Source organism: Salmo salar, chromosome ssa09 (genome assembly GCF_905237065.1).
Source record: "Salmo salar chromosome ssa09, Ssal_v3.1, whole genome shotgun sequence".
NCBI lineage: Eukaryota > Metazoa > Chordata > Actinopteri > Salmoniformes > Salmonidae > Salmo > Salmo salar.
In genome coordinates, this window is record NC_059450.1 from 112,914,767 (window position 1) to 112,941,794 (window position 27,028).

General features: G+C 43.0%; 1 pseudogene; it reads left to right on the top strand.

Moving 5' to 3' along the window:
* LOC106612423 (ankyrin repeat and protein kinase domain-containing protein 1-like) overlaps positions 1 to 27,028 on the top strand; it is a 69,075-nt pseudogene that overhangs the window by 16,987 nt on the left and 25,060 nt on the right.

The following is a 27,028-nucleotide window of genomic DNA, read 5'->3' on the forward strand; positions in this document are numbered from 1 at the left end:
TGGGAAGGATAGCCCTTTTATCTGTCAAGTTTCAATCCAATACGTTGTATGGGAAAAAATGAAAGTATATTTGTTAAGATAGGAATGTGATTTTAGGAGTCATAAGAGATCACTTCTAATCATATCCTTTGCACATTAAGTAGCCACGCCCCGAGTGAGGTCAGAAGAGCATGTCAGACGGACGGAGTCGTCCCCTTTGGCCAGATCGCAAAAATAGCCTTGGTAACAAAATTAACATTAGACCAGGAAACATGAAGTGTTAGCTACATATTGGAAATGGTTGAAACTTTGAGCATGAACACGAGGTGAATAAATAAACTCACATTCCTTTGGACCTGAGAGATGAAGAGCTGCAGCTCATGTCCATAGTGGTCCGAATCCTGAATGCCAACATGAGGAGGAAGAGGCGAGAAGCTCACCTCAGACAATCACTGGTACAGCTGATTAGCTGTCCTAAGTACAGTATCTAGGAAAGTGAATTCAAGTAGGCCCGTCCTATTACTGTCTTCAGACCATCATCTACTACGCTGCTCTCATCACCCTGGGGATCTGGGGATCATCGACATGCCTGATTAGCCTGTCTTCAGAGGACCAATCTTCCAGAACGAGTAGAAGTGAATACCACCACCTTTTAGTTCTGCTCCAGACAACATGACAAGTCATTGAAGCCACGGGCATTGTGACCTCTTTTGGACAATCAGAGCTTTACAAGTCCAAGAGAAGGCTAACCGAACCCCTTTCCGAGAAAACTTGGTTCCGACAGAGATAAACGATGAACGACATTTCACACGTAAATTCATTCATGACTTCTTTCTCCAAACGGGCTGTGGGTCATGTGCAAAGTGTATGGTTAAGTTCTAATGGAACCCAGTCACCGAGTCCGTGTGTACGTCAATACTATTCTCAGAGGCATCCCGGACCATTTCCTAGTCCACGTAATCAAAACAATCTTGAAGCATATATTCCGATTGGTCAGACCAACATTGAACAATCCTTAGTTTCTGCCTATAGTTGAGGAAGAGCAGAAAGGAGGCATGATATGATTTGCCGAAGGGAGGGCAGGGGAGGGCCTTGTAGTCGTCCCGAAAGGGAGAGTCGCAATGATCCAGAGTCCTCAATGTGTGTAGCACAGTAGATGTGTTGATAGAATTTCTGTAATATTTTCCGCAGATTTCCTTTATTAATCCATGGTGCTGAAATTGCGACATGTCTATGTGGCTGCCTATCAAATTGATGATAGGCTTTCTGTGGTGCCAGGGCATGTAGCCTATAGCTTTGCTTTAGCTAATGGATAAATGTTTATTGGGAGGCCTATTTGGTTGTCATTATCTCATGTTAAACATAACATTTCGCAAAGCTATACACAGTGTCGCAATGCTGCCATGTAGACTGCTGCCTGGCTGCAATAATGAATGTAATTACTTGTAATTTAAGTTGGAAATTCAAACATTGCCAATTGTAAAATAAATGTTTGATGCAACAGCATACTACTCAGCTACCAATAGATTTTTTTTTATAATTTACAACTGTCCTTTATAGCCTACCTGACCCTGCATGACATGAGCCGTCCTCACGCTCTTTCCCAGCTAAGATAGAAAGTTGTTGTGTGTAAAACCAGTCTATTAATGCCAGATGATAGTCAGTCCACCCTCAACACACTAGCTTACTAGGGATAGTTTCATTATTCAGTGTAGCCTACTATCTACAGCTAGGCTATATGCTGTATATAGCTCCTAATTATTGCTATTTATAAACCTTTATAAAAATTACACATCAAATAGCCTATTAACTTTTTTTGCCTACAATGACAAAAAAAGTAGTCGGCTTGAGGATAAATTCAGCCACTATTTATTTTTGAACTCAACAGGTTTAGTCTGGCTAATGGCTTACACAAATGGTATGCAATATTCAAGGTAAATTAGATCAAATGAAATCCAACTTGAGAGACTCCCTTGGTCTCCTGAAGTCCTCCTTGCTTATTTTCTCTGTATCTGTGTCTCTTTTACTCTTTCTGTGTCTCTCTGTCTGTGCTGGTCTCTCTCTCTTTTTTCTATGTAGAGGCCTATAGTAGCTACAGAATGAGATTGCATCGCCTGGCATTTTTGTGTCTAAATGTTTTCAGCACGACCTGTAGGTTGCGGGCCCGACTGTTTTCTATACTGAGTATTGCCAACCAAGTCAGTCTTTACTGAGACATTGTACATTATAGGTCTATTGCGCTTGCACACATTTTAAACTTAGTCTTGAATGATGCATGCCAAGATTCACCAGAGATAATGGACTGTTGATATTGCAACCATACAACTCAAATGCCAGTTTACAGTATGAACGAAATCGCAAACTGCTTTTTTTGTTCAAGCCCTCAAGAAGAGTTGTCAGCTAAAGATGATAATGTGTTTGCTTCGGCCAATTTATTGGCTGTCAAGTATCCAGACGACTTGTCCCCAGAGCTTCCTATACATTTAATCTCTTTACGTAATGTGTTGAGTCTGGCAATTATGAAATGCTCAATTAAAGATGTTGCAGAACTGCTGTATTTGAAGCACCATTCCCTTCTGCCCAGTTTCCCTGATGTTGCTATGGCAATCAAGCTGTTTATACCATCCCAGTAACTTGTCACTTCTGCGGAGAAGCCTAGACCTATGAGGCTATTTAATTGGAATTGTACATAAAACACCATGCCATTATGCACAAACAATAAAATGCTCATCCAGAAGCAGTGCTCCTAGTGGCCGGGGACTTTAATGCAGGTGAACTTAAATCCGTTTTACCTCATTTCTACCAGCATGTCACATGTGCAACCAGAGGAAAAAAAACTCTCGACCACTTTTACTCCACACACAGAGATGCATACAAACCTCCCCCTTACCCTCCATTTGGCAAATCTGACCATAGTTCTATCCTCTTGATTCCTGCTTACAAGCAAAAACTAAAGCAGGAAGTACCAGTGACTCGCTCAATATGGAAGTGGTCAGATGACGCGGATGCTACGCTACAGGACTGTTTTGCTAGCACAGACTGGAATACATTCCAGAATTCTTCCGATGGCATTGAGGAGTACACCACATCAGTCACCGGATTCATCAATAAGTGCATCGATGACGTCATTCCTACAGTGACCGTAAGTACTTACTACAAGCAGAAGCCATGGATTACAGGCAACATCCGCACTGAGCTAAAGGCTAGAGCTGCCGCTTTCAAGGAGCGGGACACTAATCCGGACGCTTATAAGAAATCCCGCTACCCCCTCAGACGAACCATCAAACAGGCAAGGCGTCAATACAGGATTAAGATTGAATCCTACTACACCGGCTCTGACGCTCGTCGGATGTGGCAGGGTTTGAAAACTATTACGGACTACAAAGGGAAACCCAGCCGCGAGCTTCCCAGTGGCACGAGCCTACCAGACGAGCTAAATGCCTTTTATGTTCGCTTCGAGGCAAGCAACACTGAAGCATCCAGGAGAGCACCAGCTATTCTGGACGACTGTGTGATAATGCTCCCGGTAGCCAAGGTCAACATTCACAAAGCCGTGGGGAGAGATGGATTACCAAGACGTGTACTCAAAGCATGCACGGACCAACTGGCAAGTGTCTTCACTGACATTTTCAACCTCTCCCGAACAGTCTGTAATACCTACATGTTTCAAGCAGACCACCATAGTCCTTGTGCCCAAGGAAGCAAAGGTAACCTGCCTAAATGATTACCGCCCTGTAGCACTCACGCTGGTAGCCATAAAGTGCTTTGAAAGGCTGATCATGGCTCACATCAATAGCATCATCCCAGATACACTAGACCAACTCCAATTCGCATACCGCTCAACAGATCCACAGATGACGCAATCTCAATCACACTCCACACTGCCCTTTCCCACCTGGACAAAAGGAACACTTACGTGAGAATGCTGTTCATTGACTACAGCACAGCGTTCAACACCATAGTGCCCACAAAGCTCACCACTAAGCTAAGGACCCTGGAACTAAACACCTCTCTCTGCAACTGAATCCTGGACTTCCTGACGGGCCTTCCCCAGGTGGTAAGGGTAGGCAAAAACACGTCTGCCATACTGATCCTCAACACGGGGGCCCCTCAGGGGTGAGTGCTTAGTCCCCTCCTGTACTCCCTGTTCACAAGGGAGTACATGATGGTGCTGGAGTTGTGGCCAAACACAACTCCAGCACCATCATTAAGTTTGCTGATGACACAACAGTGGTCGGCCTGATTACCGACAACGATGAGACAGCCTATAGGGAGGAGGTCAGAGACCTGGCAGTGTGGTGCCAGGACAACAACCTCTCCCTCAATGTGAGTAAGACAAAGGAGCTGATCGTTTTGACTTTATTCTCAAAGTATTTCAAGTTTTTAAAGTACTATCCCTGCCCCAAAAAATTATCCAAGTACTTTTTTTCTTCACTTTGCCCTAATACTCTTCCGTACAGGTAATAATCCACCTCTGGTTCATTATTTTTGCTGTTCTGTTCTCGTTTGCCATAGCAGATACTGTGAGTGGAAATAAGTGAGTAAGTATCCCTTAAAAGTGATTTGGAAATAAATACAAGTTATTCAGGATAACATTTTAAACAAAACTCTATACTGTTTAAAACACAATTAAATAACATAACTTTATACAGATAAATACATTCTCTTGCCAAAGGGCTGAATAACTACAGTGCCATCAGAAATTCACACCCATAGACTTTTAATTTTTTGTTGTTGTGTTACAGCCTGAATTTTAAATGGATTAAATTGAGATTTTGTGTCACTGGCCTACACATAATACTTCATATTGTCAAAGTGTAATCATGTTTTTAGACATTTTTACAAAATTCATAAAAAATGCAACGCTGGAATGTCTTGAATCATTAAGTATTTGTTATGGCAAGCCTAAATAAGTTCAGGAACAAAAATGTGTTTAACAAGTCACTGTCTCATCCTGACCAGTAAGGGGTCATTTTGTTATGATAGTTTGGTCAGGGCGTGGCAGGAGGTGTTTGTTTTTGTGTGTTTTTGGGTTGATCTATATTATTCTATTTCTATGTTTAAATATCTAGTTTTTCGGTTTCTATGTTGGAATTGTTTGGGGTTGGTCTCTAATTGGAGGCAGCTGAATCTCATTGCCTCTGATTAGAGACCATAGTAATGTAGGGGTTTTCTCATCGTGTTTTGTGGATGGTTAATTTCTGTTTAGAATCGATGTTCCTGACAGAACTGTTTGGCTGTCGTTCATTTTCTTGGTTTGTTTAAAGTGTTCTCTTAAAATTAAATGATGAGCACTCTCCACACTGCGCCTTGGTCTACTCCCTTCGATGGCCGTTACAGTCACATAATAAGTTGCATGGACTCACACGGTATGCAATAATAGTATTTAACATGACTTTTTAATGACTACCTCATCTCTGCACACCACACATACAATTATCTATAAGGTCCCTTCGAGCGATGAATTTCAAACACAGATTCAACCACAAAGACCAGGGAGATTTTCCAATGTCTTGCAAAGAAGCGCACCTGTTTGTAGATGGGTAAAAAAACAGACATTGAATATCTCTTTGAGCATGGTGAAGTTATCAATAACACCTTGGATGGTGTATCAATACACCCAGTCACTACAAAGATACAGGTGTCCTTCCTAAGTTGCCAGAGAGCAAGGAAACCGCTCAAGAATTTCACTGAGGCCAATGGTGACAGAGTACAATGATTGTGATAGGAGAAAACTGAGGATGGATCAACAACATTGTAGTTACTCTACAATATTAATCTAAATGACAGAGTGATAAGAAGGAAGCCTGCACAGAATACAAATATTACAAAACATGCATCCTGTTTGCAATTAGGCACTAAAGTAAAACTGCAAAAAAATTGGCTAAGAAATTTACTTTATGTCCTTCAAACGTACCCTAACCAGAAACCATTGATAGATGGCAGCCTTCGCACAAAACTGAAAGCGTAGAACCACGACAAGGTGACTAGGAATATGGCAGAACAGTGTAGTTACTCCCTCTGCAAGGCAATCAAACAGGCAAAATGTCAGTATAGAGACAAAGTGGAGTCGCAATTCATCGGCTCAGACATGAGAAGTATGTGGCAGGGTCTACAGACAATGACGGACTACAAAAGGAAACCAGCCACGTCGCGGACACCAACGTCTTGATTCCAGACAAGCTAAACACCTTCTTTGCCGACTTCGAGGATAGCACAGTGCCACCGACACGGCCCGCTACCAAGGACTGTGTGGTCTCCTTCTCCTTGGCCGATGTGAGTAAGACATTAAAGCGTGTTAACCCTTGCAAGGCTGCTGGCCCAGAGGACATTCCTAGCCATGTCCTCGGAGCATGCGCAGACCAGCTGGCTGGTGTGTTTACGGACATATTCAATCTCTCTCTATCCCAGTCTACTGTCCCCACAAGCTTCAAGATGGCCACCATTGTTCCTGTACCCAAGAAAGCAAAGGTAACTGAACTAAATGACTATCGCCCCATAGCACTCACTTCTGTCATCATGAATTGTTTTGAGAGACTAGTCAAGGATCATATCACCTCTACCTTACCTGTCACCCTAGACCCACTTCAATTTGCTTACCGCACCCAATAGATCCACAGATGATGCAATCGCCGTCACACTGCACACTGCCCGATCACATCTAGACAAGAGGAATACGTATGTAAGAATGCTGTTCATCGATTATAGCTCAGCATTCAACACCATAGTACCCTGCAAGCTCATCATTAAGCTCGAGGCCCTGGGATAGAACCCCGCCCTGTGCAACTGGGTCCTGGACCAAAGGACAGATTGTGCAAAGCTGTCATCAAGGCAAAGGGTGGCTACTTTGAAGAATCTCAAATATAAAATATATTTTGATTTGTTTAACACTTTTTTGGTTACTACATGATTCCATACGTGTTATTTCATAGTTTTGATGTCTTCACTATTATTCTACAATGTAGAACATTTTGAGTAGGCATGTCCAAACTTTTGACTGGTTCTGTATATAGTTACAGCAGGCCAAGGTAGGAGAGTCAGACACACACACATGCAACAACATTGCTCACACTTATTTTCGGTATTGGAGTTGTTGGTTCTATGGGTTGGGTGGATGGGGCACCAGCATCCTCCTCCTGAATCCTCCTCACATTGGCTGCAGAAGCTGGGGTCCTTGGGATATGTTGCCTGCTCCGGATTTCAGGTCTTACCAATGCCTTGCCCAGCTCCTCGAAAAAGAGCCCTCTCCTCTGGAGATTCCCTCTGTTCCAATCTGGGTTCAACACCAACAAGATTACAAACTCGTTGTACGCAGAGATGTCCAAGATGTACGGAGAAAAAAATGTATGTAAATGTATGAAATGTATGCATTCACTACTGTAAGTCGCTCTGGATAAGAGCATCTGCTAAATGACAAAAATGTAAATGTAAATTTTGAAGAATATCACAAGAGGCCAGCGTAGGGTTCTTCTTGTCTAAATTGTCCACCCCTCCTTTTGTGGCATTGTAATCCATTATGATTTCTGTTTTTTGATGTTCCTGGCCACAGATTTTCCCATCCCTATGGAGCGTACTAATGAGTACCACATTTTTGACTTTCTTTGGCACGTAGGACACGGGATGTGTCGGCCTTGAACACAAACTTAGAGGAATTGATAAGCCTGTTCCATGTATTAAACAGCCGAGGTGGGAGCTCTGGATAGTTTTTTCGCACTGTTCCTACCATCGTCAGTTTCTTCTTGAGGAGTTCATGTCCCAGCTTGTGCGAAGTCAAAAAGTTATCGCATGTGATGTTGTGGCCACGGAGTACCTGTGTCACGTCCAGGACAACCCGCATCCCTTGGTTCTTCTTAGGGGCTCCTCCATCTGGCTTCCCCGTATACACTTGCAAGTTCCACGCATATGATGAAGCAGCATCACAGGCAGCCCAGATCTTGATTCAATATTTTGCGGGTTTAGTCAGTATGTACTGTCTGAAGGGGCAGCGGCCCATAAATGGCATGAGCTGCTCATCAACAGTAATGTTGGCCCAGGGTTGTAAAACAGGGGAAAGCGGTCCACTCACTTGTCCCACACTGACCTGATTGCAGCTAGCTTATCTCGGTGCCGACGAGCTGGTCTGGTGTCTCGGTTATCGATGCCGATAATCCAAGAAACTTTCCAGAGACAATGTTGCATGGAAAAGTTATCTGCCAGTTTCTGCATCCCACAGGGATTCTGTGGATTCCCCATTGGATCTGAAAACACCAACAAGGATAAGAACCCCAAAGTATGCATGTAAATTAGTTTGGTCCATCTCCTTCCATCTCTCTCCAAAAACACGCCTTCCCTCCAAATTAGTGCAGTTCAGAATGATTTGGATGGTGTCTGGGATGAACAGTTCAAAAGAAGACTTTATGTCCTACACATGATCTTTGTGCATCTGTAACTTTCTCACTCAGCAATGACACAATACATTACTTACCTTTCATTTTCTATTGTGCACAAATTAATCTGAAGCACAACCAAAACAAACTGCAAATGCATCCAACAAGTCTCAAGCTTGATGTAGTCATTGCGTGTTAGAAATATTGTACCAAATACTAAACTTTTGACTACTTTGACAACAGGGTTGTCAATTATTTTGACCACTATCCTTTTGATTAAAAAAATCCTACTTGTTAAACAAATCTCTTTTTCTGAGCAATTGTAAAATAATGAAGTTTCCCCATTTTGTTAGCGTACAATATAGCTCAGTATTTGTATTTTTGCTCATCTTTTATCAAGGGTGCCAATCATTTGAAAGGTGACTGTAAATAAATCATGTACACTATATTACCAAAAGTATGTGGACACCCTTGTGGACATCTCATTCCGAAATCATGGGCATTAATATGGAGTTGGTCCCCCCTTTGCTGCTATAACAGCCTCCACTCTTCTGGGAAGGCTTTCCACTCGATGTTGGAACATTACTGCGGGGACTTGCTTCCATTCAGCCACAAAATCATTAGCGAGGTTGGCCACTGATGTTGGGCGATTAGGCCTGGGAATTCATCCCGAAGTTGTTAGATGTGGTTAAGGTCAGGCCTCTGTGCAGGCCAATCAAGTTCTTCCACACCGATCTCGACAAAACATGTCTGTATGGACCTCAATTTGTGCACGGGGTCATTGTCATGCTGAAACAGGAAAGGGCCTTCCCCAAACTGTTGCCACAAAGTTGGAAGCACAGAATCGTCTAGAATGTCATTGTATGCTGTAGCGTTAATATTTCCCTTCACTGGAACTAAGGGGTCTAGCCTGAACCATGAAAACAGCCCCAGACCATTATTCCTCCTCCACCAATGCACAGTTGGCACCATGCGCTGGGGAAGGTAGTGTTCTCCTGGCATCCGCCAAACCCAGCTTCGTCTGTCGGACTGCCAGATGGCGAAGCGTGATTCATCACTCCAGAGAACACATTTCCACTGCTCCAGAGTTCCTGCTCCGGTGATACGTCTAAAGTCCCTGAGCTCTTGAGGAAGGCCATTCTACTGCCAATGTTTGTCTATGGAGATTGTATGACTGTGCGCTCAATTTTATACACCTGTCAGCAACGGGTGTGGGTGAAATAGCGTGGTCCACATACTTTTGTATAAATAGTGTATGTGGGGAAATGGTTGAAATGCTCAAGCTTGACATTGATTTGAAAGAACATTAACATACTGGATGTGTTTGGGGCAAATGTATTAGGATGATATATTCCTTTGGTATATTCCTTTGGTTTAGGGCTGTTCATGTGAGTATAAGCCCTGGCACTGGGTACACAGCTTGACGATATATCTTCTATCTATGGTATGGAAGACCCCCTGCTCTAAATGGATCATTACACTGCATGCTTGTTAACAGCTCAGCATCACTGCTAATCATGTGAAGATTACAAGCATGAGTTTAGTTAGAAAGGCAATGAGTTTGTGTGTATGCGTGCGTGCATGTGTGTGTGTCTGGTTGTGTGTGTGTCTCACTCTCTCTCTTTAATAATGCCATCTTAGAAATGGAGTAACACTTGGGAAAGGGATACCTACAGTATTAATATATCAGCCCCACACTGACCGAATAGAGAGGAGACCTGGAGCTTGTTACTTGTTACCAGTACAGTCTCCAAAATCTAATCCATGTATAAAAATGAAATGAGCCAGGACAAAGCTCTAAGTAGGATGAGCAGTCATTTATATTTAATGCTATTTGTTTTCAATCTCACAGGTATGTATTTACTTTTTCTCTGCCTTTACATAATATTTATATAAATATACTGCTCAAAAAAATAAAGGGAACACTTAAACAACACATCCTAGATCTGAATGAAAGAAATAATCTTATTAAATACTTTTTTCTTTACATAGTTGAATGTGCTGACAACAAAATCACACAAAAATAATCAATGGAAATCCAATTTATCAACCCATGGAGGTCTGGATTTGGAGTCACACTCATAATTAAAGTGGAAAACCACACTACAGGCTGATCCAACTTTGATGTAATGTCCTTATTAAAACAAGTCAAAATGAGGCTCAGTAGTGTGTGTGGCCTCCACGTGCCTGTATGACCTCCCTACAACGCCTGGGCATGCTCCTGATGAGGTGGCGGATGGTCTCCTGAGGGATTTCCTCCCAGACCTGGACTAAAGCATCCGCCAACTCCTGGACAGTCTGTGGTGCAACGTGGCATTGGTGGATGGAGCGAGACATGATGTCCCAGATGTGCTCAATTGGATTCAGGTCTGGGGAACGGGCGGGCCAGTCCATAACATCAATGCCTTCCTCTTGCAGGAACTGCTGACACACTCCAGCCACATGAGGTCTAGCATTGTCTTGCATTAGGAGGAACCCAGGGCCAACCGCACCAGCATATGGTTTCACAAGGGGTCTGAGGATCTCATCTCGGTACCTAATGGCAGTCAGGCTACCTCTGGCGAGCACATGGAGGGCTGTGCGGCCCCCCAAAGAAATGCCACCCCACACCATGACTGACCCACCGCCAAACCGGTCATGCTGGAGGATGTTGCAGGCAGCAGAACGTTCTCCACGGCGTCTCCAGACTCTGTCACGTCTGTCACATGTGCTCAGTGTGAACCTGCTTTCATCTGTGAAGAGCACAGGGTGCCAATGGCGAATTTGCCAATCTTGGTGTTCTCTGGCAAATGCCAAATGTCCTGCACGGTGCTGGGCTGTAAGTACAACCCCCACCTGTGGACGTCGGGCCCTCATACCACCCTCATGGAGTCTGTTTCTGACCGTTTGAGCAGACACATGCACATTTGTGGCCTGCTGGAGGTCATTTTGCAGGGCTCTGGCAGTGCTCCTCCTGCACCTCCTTGCACAAAGGCGGAGGTAGCGGTCCTGCTGCTGGGTTGTTGCCCTCCTACGGCATCCTCCACGTCTCCTGATGTACTGGCCTGTCTCCTGGTAGCGCCTCCATGCTCTGGACACTACGCTGACAGACACAGCAAACCTTCTTGCCACAGCTCGCATTGATGTGCCATCCTGGATGAGCTGCACTACCTGAGCCACTTGTGTGGGTTGTAGACTCCGTCTCATGCTACCACTAGAGTGAAAGCACCGCCAGCATTCAAAAGTGACCAAAACATCAGCCAGGAAGCATAGGAATTGAGAAGTGGTCTGTGGTCCCCACCTGCAGAACCACTCCTTTATTGGGGGTGTCTTGCTAATTGCCTATAATTTCCACCTGTTGTCTATTCCATTTGCACAACAGCATGTGAAATGTATTGTCAATCACTGTTGCTTCCTAAGTGGACAGTTTGATTTCACAGAAGTGTGATTGACTTGGAGTTACATTGTGTTGTTTAAGTGTTCCCTTAAACAACACAATGTTTTTCTTTATTTTTACTATTTTCTACATTGTAGAAAAATTGTGAAGACATCAAAACAATGAAATAACGCATATGGAATCATGTAGTAACCAAAACATATTTTATATTTGACATTCTTCAAATAGCCAACCTATGCCTTGATGCCAGCTTTGCACACTCTTGGCATTCTCTCAACCAGCTTCATGAGGTAGTCACCTGGAATGCATTTCAATTAACAGGTGTACCTTCCTAAAAGTTAATTTGTGGAATTTCTTTCCTTCTTAATCCATTTAAGCCAATCAGTTGTGTTGTCACAAGGTAGGGGGGTATACAGAAGATAGACCTATTTGGTAAAATACCAAGTCCATATTATGGCAAGAACAGCTCAAATAAGCAAAGAGAAACGACAGTCTATCATTACTTTAAGACATGAAGGTCAGTCAGAACATTGAATGTTTCTTCAAGTGCAGTCGCAAAAACCATCAAGTGCAATGAAACTGGCTCTCATGAGGACTGCCACAGGAATGGAAGACCCGGAGTTACATCTGATGCAGAGGATATGTTCATTAGAGTTAACTGCACCTCAGATTCAAATAACAGACACCTCTCTACATCAACTGTTCAAAGGAGATTCCGTGAATCAGGCCTTCATGGTCGAATTGCTGCAAAGAAACCACAACTAAAGGACACCAATAATAAGAAGAGACTTACTTAGGCCAAGAAACATGAGCAATGGACATTAGACCGGTGGAAATCTGTCCTTTGGTCTGATGAGTCCAAATTTGAGATTTTTTGTTCCAACCTCCGTGTCTTTGTGAGCCACAGAGTAGGTGAACAGATGATCTCTGCATGTGTGGTTCCCACCGTGAAGCATGGAGGAGGAGGTGTGATGGTGTGGAGGTACTTTGCTAGTGACACTGTCAGTGATTTATTCAGAATTCAAGGCACACTTAACCAGCATGGCTACCACAGCATTCTTCAGCAATACACCATTACATCTGGTTTGCGCTAAGTGGGACTATCATTTGTTTTTCAACAGGAAAATGGTCCAACACACCTCCAGGCTGTGTATGGGCTATTTGACCAAGAAGGAGAGTGATGGAGTGCTGCATCATATGACCTGGCCTCCACAATCACCCTGAAATCAACCCAATTGAGATGGTTTGGGATGAGTTGGACGGCAGAGTGAATGAAAAGCAGCCAACAAGTGCTCAGCATATGTGGGAACTCCTTCAAGACTGTTGGAAAACATTCCAGGTTTAGCTGGTTGAGAGAATGCCAAGAGTGTGCAAAGCTGTCATCAAGGCAAAGGATGGCTACTTTAAAAAATCAAACATTTGTTTAACACTTTTTTGCTTACTACATGATTCCATATGTGTTATTTCATTGTATTGATGACTTCACCATTTTTCTACAATGTAGAAAATAGTAGAAATAAAGAAAAACCCTTGAATGAGTAGGTGTGTTTCTATGTTTGACTAGTACTGTGTATATATGTTGGTGGGCCCCTTGCTGCTCGCTGCTTGTGGTTTTTCCTTGCAAGGCAATGATTTTACGCAAAAAACCATTGGTTCATGGTAATGGAAAAATAGTAATTGTCACTTTGTTTTCACTGCAGCCGTTGTTCTGAGGTTACTAAAATAATCATGATATTGTCTCTGTCAGGGCTTGATAAATTGCTCGTTTTTAGCTACAGTATACAATACATTCTGAATTAGAGTGCATCCCAAATTAGTTCCTTATTAAAAAAGTGACATAATAATTAATATTGATCTGTTTGGGTCAACTTAACAAACCCAAACTATATTTTTTGCTTGGCATGATATTATGTTAATTGATATGAACCATTTTCATAGTAAATGATTTCCAAGTCATGTGAGCGAAAAGACGACTGACTCCGATTTATCTCGTTGTAGTGCAAGCTGAAAATGGAGACCTGCAAGGTTATCCCTATCCGTCACCCATAGCAGCAGCAGAAGTTCCTGTCACAATAGAGTCAGTGTCTAAAGAGCACAACAACAAAGGTCATGGTGGAGCAGTAACAATACCCACAGAGAATAGCCATCTCCCGATTTGGCTGTAAGTGCATCCCCAGGGACAAATTTGTTCCACACGCCACATGAAAGGCACAATTTCACAAACTCCACAACTGCTGAAGATGTAGTTGCTGCTTCGTCAACTGGAGGCTTTGTTTGGAAAGCTGGATCTGATTTACCCATGCCGGCTGAGGACAACACATCAAGCACGAAGTCTCCCGCTGAGCCAAATCTCACATAGATCTCGAATTATGACTAGGCCATTTCCTCTTTAACTGAAGCTGGATTTGATCCAATGAAGAATGTCACCGTGATTCCTGTGGCTCATTTGTCCAAAGGCATGCAGAAAGAGAAAGCCTCAGATTTGCAGCTTCACTCTCTACTTGTTAACAGGAATCAAAGAATTGCTGAGTCTATCACTCTTATGTCCACACATCGGAGGCTGGGTGTACCTATGGTGACTGCCCCTTGTCCTCACATAAGATATACCTGGGCCGAGTCAAATGACAATGAGTAAAAACAAGGCCAAGACGCAGATGAAAATGGGTTTTGGAATTGGAAAGAAAAAAGTATCCATTGACTGGGTCAGAATCCATCTTGGGTGACAAAAGAAGTTGCTGCGGCTAAGGATCGCATGATGACAAACATGTGTTTGACCTGCCTGCAAGAAAAAAGGCCATAATCAACAGAAAAAATAGATGTTCTGTCAGCGTTGTTCGACCGAGGCAGCTCACTCAGTCTTGGAAGAAAAGGACAGGGAAAATATGTTTACTGTAAACTCCAGTCACCACAAGGCCTGAATGCCGAGCTCATTTGAAGTGACAACAAAGAAACAAGAGGACAAAGCAGTAGTATTTGATAGTGCCAAAACAAAAAAGAGCATATTCGATTTCTCTGTAACTGTTTTGGATGGGCTAGATTATGACTTTATGTCACCCCCCGTTTCCTCATTAGACTCTGAAATGAATCTCAGTAAAATCATGTTGAATGATTCATTTGCTAGTACATCTTTCTCAAACTCAGGAACAATTGAAGTCATGGCGAACACAACCAGAACAGTGCTTTTCACTACAAAGGTGTAACATAAGACAGTTTACAGATTGAGTGATATTAGCAAATGTTTTGATAAAAGGTTGTTATCAACAAACAGAATGCCTTATTCTTCAACTTCAGAGATCTTTCACACTTTATTATTATCATTGAGAGATAAAAAAGAAAATATATCTGGGAATTCTGTGAATCTCAGAAACCAGTCAAAATTGGTATGATACTCAAATCCATAATCATTCATCTGTAAAACTCCAAAGCCTATCATCCAGCATACCTCCTAGTTTTCTTAACAATCACTCATTGAAATGACAAATAAGGACATAGAGAGCGGGAGTATGCTGTTAGGCAAGTTATGACAATTCCTCTTACCAATGCTCCATTTGCGAGGTGTACCTTTACGAGGTGTACCAAGCCTGTAGTCAAAGTTCCTCCTGCCTCTCAGGCTCTGACAGAGATTGTGAAATCTATGATGTCTGTGTTGAGTACCACAGGCCATCTGCCAGCACAGCCTGGTGTTCTGTCCAAAGAGCAGCAGCCTGCGAGCTTCCTGACAGAAGTTTCTCACACGCAACATGCATCTGTAACTCCGATGAGAACACTGTCGAAAAAAACTGATTCTAAGACTGCTGACAATGGAAAAGGTATTGATAAACGGACTGCCCCTCCCGTTGTTTTGTCACAGGCAGTGAAGCCAAGTGCTAAAGTAAATGCTCAGTTGCCAAATAGGGTTATCTTCTGTAAACCCCCCTACCTTGTCACAACACAACTGATTGGATCAAACGCATTAAGAAGTAAAGAAATTCAACAAATCAACTTTTAACATAGCACACCTGTTAATTGAAATGCATTCCAGGTGACTACCTCATGAAGCTGGTTGAGAGAATGCCAAGAGTGTGCAAAGCTGTCATAAAGGCAAAGGGTGGCTACTTTGAAGAATCTCAAATGTAAAATGTATTTAGATTTGTTTAACACTTTTTTGGGTTACTACATGATTCCATATTTGTTATTTCATAGTTTTGATGTCTTCACTATTATTCTACAATGTAGAAAATAGTTTTAAAAAAAGAAAGAAAAACCCTTGAATGAGTAGGTGTGTCCAAACTTTTGACTGGTACTGTATATCTCCACCTCACATCAATCAGAACGTGAATGACTCGAAAGAATCGGAAAATGTGAACATTCTAAAGCTGAAAAACAACAAAGGACAGGAGTCTGACTTCTCTCAGCCTCACGGTTCTCTTGAGGAGGTGACCGAAATGACAGTGTAAAAGGGCAGTACTGTTCACCATGGAATAATGAAAACCACAGAAAGACTGGCTAGAGATGAAAAATGCACTTCTGCAAACCTGTCTTCCTCTGATCTTTTAATTAAACAGTTGGGAGCAACAACACACAGAGACCTCCATCAGGCTGAAAATCTCTCTGAATCTCTGGAAGAAGAAAGTAGGTCATTCTCCAGCCAAGCGCTAAGTCATAAAATGTCAGTGCAGACTTTGATAACTCCAAGCCTGACACTATCATGAATTGTATATTTTAACAAGAAACAACATATAGTCTCTAAACCACAACAATTCTCTACACATAGGGTCATGCTTACAAAATATGCCAATGCATTAACAATACAAAAGCAAAGAAATCAGCAATGACACCAAGCAAAAGTTAAAAAACAAGTATTTATGACAACTTTCTCACAAAGCATAATCCAAGGCCATCCAAATCAAATCACAAATGTGAATGTAACATTTCACGTCTCTGCAGAGAGTGTGAAATCAAAATTTGCTATAATTAACAGTGTTGGAAATCTGTATCCAGTTACCGCTGCAAAATCAGTAATCAGTCAGGCAGTCAACTGTTTTTTTTTGTTGCAATAAAGACATCTACTTCGCACACATCAATAATTCAACATGTTTCAGATAAAAATCATCACATACGCACTTCGACCAGGAAACTCATTCGCTCAGTCGATGACTGTTGGAAAACGTGCAGCGGGTATGACCACCTTTCTTTGACATTGCTGCAGAGGAAATCATGACCTCTGACATCACTGAGGCATTGAAGGGGAGCCAGCTCATTCCCCTTCTACCGCAGCGCAGGTATATAGACACATCGATTAGCCAACCCACCGATAATTACTTGCCCACAGGGCCACTTACCACCAACCTGGCTTCGCATCATCGCTAAGGGCAATCTTCTTCTGAGATAATGCCTTTCGATGCTCTGCCTCGAGGCAAATGGGACTCGTTTACAGACTCGGAGCAGAAAGAGGAATGGCATTCAAATGCCTCACATGCTTCTGCCAATAACGAGTAAATAAGCCCTTCAGAGGCTCCAATAGTGCGTGAAGTGAAAAGTGAGCAATCTGGGTTTAGCACACGGCCGGCGCCATTCGCAGCCGATAGCTCAGTGGGCACCTGCCAAATTAACTTAACTCAATCACGACCTGATGAGACCATGGGATTGAGGACCAGGGAAACCCCCCTGCCAAATGCAATACTACAACAGACCGGGGGTCGGGAATGGGGTCGGCAATGACCATGATTTGTCTGGAGTAGTGGGGGGAAAAAGTATTTGATCCCCTGCTGATTTTGTACGTTTGCCCACTGACAACAAAGGATCAGTCTATCATTTTAATGGTAGGTTTATTTGAACAGTGAGAGACAGAATAACAACAGAAATATCCAGAAAAACGCACGTCAGAAATGTTATAAATTGATTTACATTTTAATGAGGGAAATAAGTATTTGACCCCCTCTCAATCAGAAAGATTTTTGGCTCCCAGGTGTCTTTTATACAGGTAACGAGCTGAGATTAGGAGCACACTCTTAAAGGGAGTGCTCCTAACCGCAGCTTGTTACCTGTAAAAAAGACACCTGTCCACAGAAGCAATCAATCAATCAGATTCCAAACTCTCCACCAAGACCAAAGAGCTCTCCAAGAATGTCAGGGACAAGATTGTAGACCTACACAAGGCTGGAATGGGCTACAAGACCATCACCAAGCAGCTTGGTGAGAAGGTGACAACATTTGGTGCGATTATTCGCAAATGGAAGAAACACAAAAGAACTGTCAATATCCCTGGGGCACCATGCAAGATCTCACCTCGTGGAGTTGCAATGATCATGAGAACGGTGAGGAATCAGCCCAGAACTACACGGGAGGATCTTGTCAATGATCTCAAGGCAGCAGGGACCATAGTCACCAAGAAAACAATTGGTAACACACTACGCCGTGAAGGACTGAAATCCTGCAGCGCCCGCAAGGTCGGTCCCCCTGCTCAAGAATACATATACATGCCCGTCTGAAGTTTGCCAATGAACATCTGAATGACTCAGAGGACAACTGGTGAAAGTGTTGTGGTCAGATGAGACCAAAATGGAGCTCTTTGACGTCAACTCAACTCGCCGTGTTTGGAGGAGGAGGAATGCTGCCTATGACCCCAAGAACACCATCTCCACTGTCAAACATGGAGGTGGAAACATTATGCTTTGGGGGTGTTTTTGGACAGGACAACTTCAACGCATCAAAGGGACGATGGACGGGGCCATGTACCGCCAAATCTTGGGTGAGAACCTCCTTCCCTCAGCCAGGGCATTGAAAATGGGTCGTGGATGGGTATTCCAGCATGACAATGACCCAAAACACACGGCCAAGGCAACAAAAGAGGCTCAAGAAGAAGCACATTAAGGTCCTGGAGTGGCCTAGCCAGTCTCCAGACCTTAATCCCATAGAAAATCTGTGGAGGGAGCTGAAGGTTCGAGTTGCCAAACGTCAGCCTCGAAACCTTAATGACTTGGAAGCATTGCATGGGCTTGCTCCTACCCATCTTTCCGATTTGGTCCTGCCGTACATACCTACATGTACGCTGCGGTCACAAGACGCGGGCCTCCTAATTGTCCCTAGAATTTCTATGCAAACAGCTGGAGGCAGGGCTGTCTCCTATAGAGCTCCATTTTTATGGAATAGTCTGCCTACCCATCTGAGAGACGCAGACTCAGTCTCAACCTTTAAGTCTTTACTGAAGACACATCTCTTCAGTAGGTCCTATGATTAAGTGTAGTCTGGCCCAGGGGTGTGAAGGTGAACGGAAATGCTGGAGCAACGAACCGCCCTTGCTGTCTCTGCCTGGCCGGTTCCCCTCTCTCCACTGGGATTCTCTGCCTCTACCCCTATTACAGGGGCTGAGTCACTGGCTTACTGGTGTTCTTCCATGCCGTCCCTGGGAGGGGTGCGTCACTTGAGTTGGTTGAGTCACTGATGTGGTCTTCCTGTCTGGGTTGGCGCCCCCCCCTTGGGTTGTGCTGTGGCGGAGATCTTTGTGGGCTATACTCGGCCTTGTCTCGGGATGGTAAGTTGGTGGTTGGAGATTTCCCTCCAGTGGTGTGGGGGCTGTGCTTTGGCAAAGTGGGTGGGGTTATATCCTACCTGTTTGGCCCTGTCCGGGGGTTTCATTGGATGGGGCCACAGTTTCTCCTGACCCCTCCTGTCTCAGCTTCTAGTATTTATGCTGCAGTAGTTTATGTGTCGGGGGGCTAGTGTCAGTCTGTCACATCTGGAGTATTTCTCTTGTCTTTTCCGGTGTCCTGTGTGAATTTAAATATGCTCTCTCTAATTCTCTCTTTCTTTCTCTCTCTCGGAGGACCTGAGCCCTAGGACCATGCCTCAGGACTACCTGGCTTGATGACTCCTTGCTGTCCCCAGTCCACCTGGCCGTGCTGCTGCTCCCGTTCCAACTGTTCTGCCTGCGGCTATGGAACCCTGACCTGTTCACCGGACGTGCTACCTGTCCCAGACCTGCTGTCCCAGACCTGCTGGAACCCTGACCTGTTCACCGGATGTGCTACCTGTCCCAGACCTGCTGTTTTCAACTCTCTAGAGACAGCAGGAGCGGTAGAGATACTCTCAAAGATCGACTATGAAAAAGGCAACTGACACTTACTCTTGTGTTACTGACTTGTTGCACCCTCGACAACTACTATGATTATTATTATTTGACCATGCTGGTCATTTATGAACATTTGAACATCTTGGCCATGTGCTGTTATAATCTTCACCCGGCACAGCCAGAAGAGGACTGGCCACCCCTCATAGCCTGGTTCCTCTCTAGGTTTCTTCCTAGGTTTTGTCCTTTTTAGGGAGTTTTTCCTAGCCACCGTGCTTCTACACCTGCATTGCTTGCTGTTTGGGGTTTTAGGCTGGGTTTCTGTACAGCACTTTGAGATATCAGCTGATGTAAGAAGGGCTATATAAATACATTTGATTTGATTTGATTTGGAGTAGACCTGCAAAGAGGAGTGGGACAAAATCCCTCCTGAGATGTGTGCAAAACTGGTGGCCAACTACAAGAAACGTCTGACCTCTGTGATTGCCAACAAGGGTTTTGCCACCAAGTTCTAAGTTATGTTTTGCAGAGGGGTCAAATACTTATTTCCCTCATTAAAATGCAAATCATTTTATAACATTTTTGACATGCGTTTCTCTGGATTTTTTTGTTGTTATTCTGTCTCTCACTGTTCAAATAAACCTACTATTAAAATTATAGACTGATCATTTCTTTGTAAGTGGGCAAATGTAGAAAATCAGCAGGGGATCAAATACTTTTTTCCCCCACTGTAAGTCCAGTGCACGAGTTTGGTAGAATCCTGCTGTGCTCTGGGAGTGAGTCAGAGCGATTTCCCTTGCACCAGAGGATGGGGTTATCATCACCTGATCTCCTCACTGGGTAATTATCACAGGATATTTGATCTAATTAACAAAAAATAATTTATTATCATAGGGAAATTAAAAAGTGCATTCTAATATTAACATTCAACATTAGTTAATCAAGTTATTTGAACCGAATTGGAAAGGTGGTAACACTTTACCTTACGATGCCCTATACAGTGGTTCCTCCTTTACAAGATAGAGGTAATTTGTGGTTTAGTACGATACCCTGCGTCACCACTTCATTGCTCCAGACCAGCGCAAGGGGGAGTTAGAGCACTGATTATGCTTTTGGGTCCTACTGTGTCTCTGACAATGAATGGGCGACAAAAACCTAAATAGAAACTGATAATTGTGCACGACTTAGTATTACTTACTAAAACTTACACTAAGGTTTTTAGTATTTTATTTTGTTAGGATTATTTTGCTCTTACTGTAGTACTGTAGGCCTCTCCTGACCAGTCACGATGTACAACGCCTGAGTGGTGCAACGGTCTAAAACACTGCATAGCAGTGCAAGCTGTGTTGTTATAGATGCTGGTTCAATGCACGGACTGGGAGACCTATGAGATGACTAGGTTTTCCTTTTTTCTTCCACTAAAAACAGAAATAAAACATTCAAAATAACAAACTGGCTTTATTTACAAATTAGTAACAATGTCTCACCCCATGTTCAAGAATGGCATTTTTCGCGCTCATTTTACGTTATTTGAAAACAAAATCATCTCCAAAATATTGAATGGGCATTGCACTAATAATGGCGCTGACTAGGGAAATGTTCCCACTGTTCTGGTCTTAGTGCTAGTCTGCACGTTCAAACTAAAACAATGTAACTAATAATGGCATCTTTATGCTTTCATTAATAAAATAATGATAAAAATACTCTTTCAAAATGCCGATGTTTATTTAGTTATGGATTCATAACAAATTATTATGGGAATAAATATCTCTGAATTACAGAAATATCCTCTAATTCTCTATATCTAATTCTCATATTTTTCAAAATACTGTAGGCCTACTGTAGGCGACATGAGTCTCACTAGTGTTGAGTAATGTGCCGTTAAAAGTGGTGTAGGTCTTATTTATTTGAAGAGCATATTGAAGTTAGAAGCGATAGGATTTGAAGCAAAAGCCTACAACTATTTTAGCACCGTTTCGCGCTGCTCTGAGACAAGCATGGGGACGGCCTTGATAAATCAATCAGATTTTTATTTTCAATTAGTCTCCGTTTGGGTATTGGTTAGACTAGAATAAAAAAATTAGGGTGCAGAAATGTTATGCTCTTAGTGTAACCTTTATTTAACTAGGCAAGTCAGTTAAGAACAAATTCTTGTTTACAAGGACAGCCTACTCCTTCCTCCCCGTCGTGGAATTAAACCCAGGCTCCCGCATGCCCTGCTCGCACGACAAGGGGTTTCTTTAGCTAAATAGCCCAGTACTGTACTGCCGACCGTCACGTTGTACAGCCACTAGCGGTTCTGGGGGGGCCAGGGGGGGCCAGTGCCCCTGTGACAACAATTTTGGACCCCCTTGTGGCCCCCCTAAATGTGGAGTATGAAATCATTTTTACCTAACTAATTTTGCTATCGTTCTTTTTTTACATCCGTTATTATACAGAAAATGCAAATAAATTGTTGAATGATTATGAACATGTTTTTTTGCCTGCTAATGCCTGCAATGCAGTGAAGAAAACGATATGACAACAATAACGTCTAATGTAACTGGCCCCTCTAACAGTTCAACTGGCCCCAGCTAGGCCCCCCCAGTTGAAATGGTCTCGAACCACCACTGTGTACAGCGCCATATTTTCCGATCTATCCTAATGGAAACCCAGAGGGTTTTTCATTTTTCTTGGAATAGAAACACCATAATATTATTCAAATTAATTAAGCAAGTACCAATCAAAAGTTTGGAAACTCCTACTCATTCCAGGATTTTTCTTTATTTTTACTATTTTCTACATTGTAGAATAATAGTGAAGACATCACAACTATGAAATAACACATATGGAATCAGTTAAGAACAAATTCTTATTTAAAAGGACAGCCTACTCCTTCCTCCCTGTCAGGGAATTGAAACCAGGTCTCCCGCGTGCCCACATTCTTAAGTACGGCCATTATTGAAGGTACTTGAGGTCACCGAGAAAGTCTGGACATGGCCTGCTCTCCCTTATGTAAGGAATCAGGCACTTTCCCATGTTTACTACAGTATGTATTGTAGGCTATATTTACTTGTCAGACTGCACGGTAGCCTAATAAACAACTGCAGGTGCCTTATATCTTCAAAATTATTTAAATGCTTTATTATCCAGTACTGTATTTCTTCATCGGCATCTTTATGCTTTCGTTAATAAAATAATGATACAAATAATATAAATATATTTTGTCATGAAACCATAACGAATTACTATGGGAATAAATATCACGGAATTACAGAAATATTGGAACAAAGTTGTCTAACGAAGGCAAACATATTGTTGCTTACTGGAAAATACTCATTCAAACACACATGGTCACGTTGTACAGCGTCATTATGGCTATTAGCAGTGCTATATTTTGGCCTTTATAAATATTATTTTGGCCTTTATTCAGATTGCAATCGCTCACTGTCGTTTTTTGTTTTAACAAAATAATCTCCCAAATATCGTTACATACTGCTCAAAAAAATAAAGGGAACACTTAAACAACACAATGTAACTCCAAGTCAATCACACTTCTGTGAAATCAAACTGTCCACTTAGGAAGCAACAGTGATTGACAATACATTTCACATGCTGTTGTGCAAATGGAATAGACAACAGGTGGAAATTATAGGCAATTAGCAAGACACCCCCATTAAAGGAGTGGTTCTGCAGGTGGTAACCACAGACCACTTCTCAGTTCCTATGCTTCCTGGCTGATGTTTTGGTCACTTTTGAATGCTGGCGGTGCTTTCACTCTAGTGGTAGCATGAGACGGAGTCTACAACCCACACAAGTGGCTCAGGTAGTGCAGCTCATCCAGAATGGCACATCAATGCGAGCTGTGGCAAGAAGGTTTGCTGTGTCTGTCAGTGTAGTGTCCAGAGCATGGAGGTGCTACCAGGAGACAGGCCAGTACATCAGGAGATGTGGAGGAGGCCGTAGGAGGGCAACAACCCAGCAGCAGGACCGCTACCTCCGCCTTTGTGCAAGGAGGAGCAGGAGGAGCACTGCCAGAGCCCTGCAAAATGACCTCCAGCAGGCCACAAATGTGCATGTGTCTGCTCAAACGGTCAGAAACAGACTCCATGAGGGTGGTATGAGGGCCCGACATCCACAGGTGGGGGTTGTGCTTACAGCCCAACACCGTGCAGGACGTTTGGCATTTGCCAGAGAACACCAAGATTGGCAAATTCGCCACTGGCGCCCTGTGCTCTTCACAGATGAAAGCAGGTTCACACTGAGCACATGTGACAGACGTGACAGAGTCTGGAGACGCCGTGGAGAACGTTCTGCTGCCTGCAACATCCTCCAGCATGACAGGTTTGGCGGTGGGTCAGTCATGGTGTGGGGTGGCATTTCTTTGGGGGGCCGCACAGCCCTCCATGTGCTTGCCAGAGGTAGCCTGACTGCCATTAGGTACCGAGATGAGATCCTCAGACCCCTTGTGCTGGTGCGGTTGGCCGTGGGTTCCTCCTAATGCAAGACAATGCTAGACCTCATGTGGCTGGAGTGTGTCAGCAGTTCCTGCAAGAGGAAAGCATTGATGCTATGGACTGGCCCGCCCGTTCCCCAGACCTGAATCCAATTGAGCACATCTGGGACATCATGTCTCGCTCCATCCACCAACGCCACGTTGCACTACAGACTGTCCAGGAGTTGGCGGATGCTTTAGTCCAGGTCTGGGAGGAGATCCCTCAGGAGACCATCCGCCACCTCATCAGGAGCATGCCCAGGCATTGTAGGGAGGTCATACAGGCACGTGGAGGCCACACACACTACTGAGCCTCATTTTGACTTGTTTTAAGGACATTACATCAAAGTTGGATCAGCCTGTAGTGTGGTTTTCCACTTTAATTTTGAGTGTGACTCCAAATCCAGACCTCCATGGGTTGATAAATTGGATTTCCATTGATTATTTTTGTGTGATTTTGTTGTCAGCACATTCAACTATGTAAAGAAAAAAGTATTTAATAAGATTATTTCATTCATTCAGATCTAGGATGTGTTATTTTAGTGTTCCCTTTATTTTTTTGAGCAGTGTATATAGCCTTCCCACTGTGGACGTCTCCTCCAATCCTCTAAATGTAATTATTGGTGGAGAGTCACGTCGTTGAAAAAAATATTTTGGGGTATACTGTAAGCCTACCATAGGCGAAATGAAAATGGGTTACACTACAATTAGGGTGTGGAAATGTTATGCCCCTTAGATATTAATTTAGAATCCTCCAATACTCTTATGCTGTAGCCTACTCCCGAATGCGCAATACTTCCCATTCCATCCTAACGGAAACCCTGAGGGTTTAGTTTTTAGTTTTTCTCGGAATAGAAACACCATAATATTAATCAAATTAATCCCATGTACAATGTTTTTACAAAAAATGTTTTAAATTCTCTAGTAATGCCAATATGGGAGACTATCAAATGCTTCTCAGAGTTACCCTCTGGTGGTCAAACTAGCACTTACTTGTGTTGGATTCGACATTTTGAACATTGAGATATTAAAGACATGATAGATCAGACCCATACTATATTAAGGAGTGAGATCTGTAGAAAGACAGAGTGGCTGTGGAATGTGCTGGGTGGACGGGAGGAGCTCAAAGGATTGTTATAGGGTAGGCAGATGGACATCTGTGGACTAGAAGAAGGAGGGGTTGAGGTTTGGAGGTGAGGTCAGATCCCCTTAAGGGAGTAATAAGGGTTTAGTATCTTGTTACCCTCTTCCTGTAGAACCTTAAGATGTAAGGATTGGAGAGAAGGAGGAGTGTCTTAAGTGGGATGTATATAACTGTGATGGTGAGAAATGTTTTACTGTCTGAATACAGCTGTGTCGACCCTTTGGGAAGAATTAAACTTGGTTAAGCTTCTCTAGTGTCCGTGAGTTATTTACTCTGAAAAATAAGAACATAACACTTGCATTAACGTAAAAAATGGCTGACAATTAAATAACCTGCCATAGAATTCTGCAGAAGCCCGCGAGGTGTGCTGCAGTATGACACAACTTTTAAAGGAGGAACCACTGTACCTATGTAACTACACAGTAATAGCTGTAGCAACAATATTTTATTAACATGCAGTTGCATTACAGCTGCTTTGTAATTATAGGTTTCATGTTTGTTCTAATCTGTTTTCAGATTAGCGGTAATTTCCAATGATATTTGTGGCACTGGCAACTCCACGGCCGAGATGAACTTGAACCTGGAGCACGGTGTTCTGCCCGGAGACTTTGTCCCAGCTCTGGGGATCATCCATGTGGTCATCAACCTGAAAACCAACAACAGTCAGGTGAACCTGGAGCTAAAGTCCTGCTGTCTCTCGCCGACTGTTCAGCTTGATGAATTCAACACAACCTGTTGTGTGTTTTCCAGGTAGGTGTTCAAATTGGTTTTATTTCATACATGGGGTATCTCCAACAGCCCTACTAACTACAGCTCCAAAATGGGACTAAACTGTCAATGTTGGCAAATGAGCCAATCAAGTAAATACTGTTATGTGCTTCCTCTGTCCTGGAATCAAATCAATCCCGCTTGATCCAGGTTGTCAGGCATGTGTTGAAAGTTGGAATATTTTTTTTCACCGTATATAGAATGCCCCTCCCTGGGCTTGCTTGCTGATGGTCTTACCACAATGAGGCATCGTTTCTGGGATGGTTGACAAGTTAAATACTTAGACAGCACATAAAGAAAAAAAAGCACAACCCCTAATACAGTATCTGCCAACAGTGAATAAGCTCTTTAGCTGTCGACTACCACTGCTGCCTATATCTGAACAGGGAATATCTATTTAAAGGGAAAAGTGTTGACAAGGAAGAGTGAACTCGTGCTGAAAATGCTTCTATCGAACATGACTTGTCTTATTAAGATTATATCGCATAAACACATCCTCATAACAGTCTTAGGAGAGGGGGAATTCATTGTAGACTCATCTTCAAATGGCAAGGCCTCCACGATCAATATGAACAGAAAGTCAATGATAACCACCAAATCCATTGTGCCTCTCTTCTTTACTTTGTGTTGACTTGCTGTTGTCGGAAACATTTGTGACCCTTGCTATTTGAATTACACTAACTATCTAATTTAGTTCAAAACAAAGTTCAGTGTTGTTCCTATCACATGTCCTGTGAATGTTTTTGCTACTGCTACTGCCAACCGATACTCAATTCCCCTCTCAGTCCCACAGTTGTTTAATGCAGGCAAACTTAAATCTGTTTTACCTCAATTCTACCAGCATGTCACATGTGCAACCAGAGGGAAAAAAACT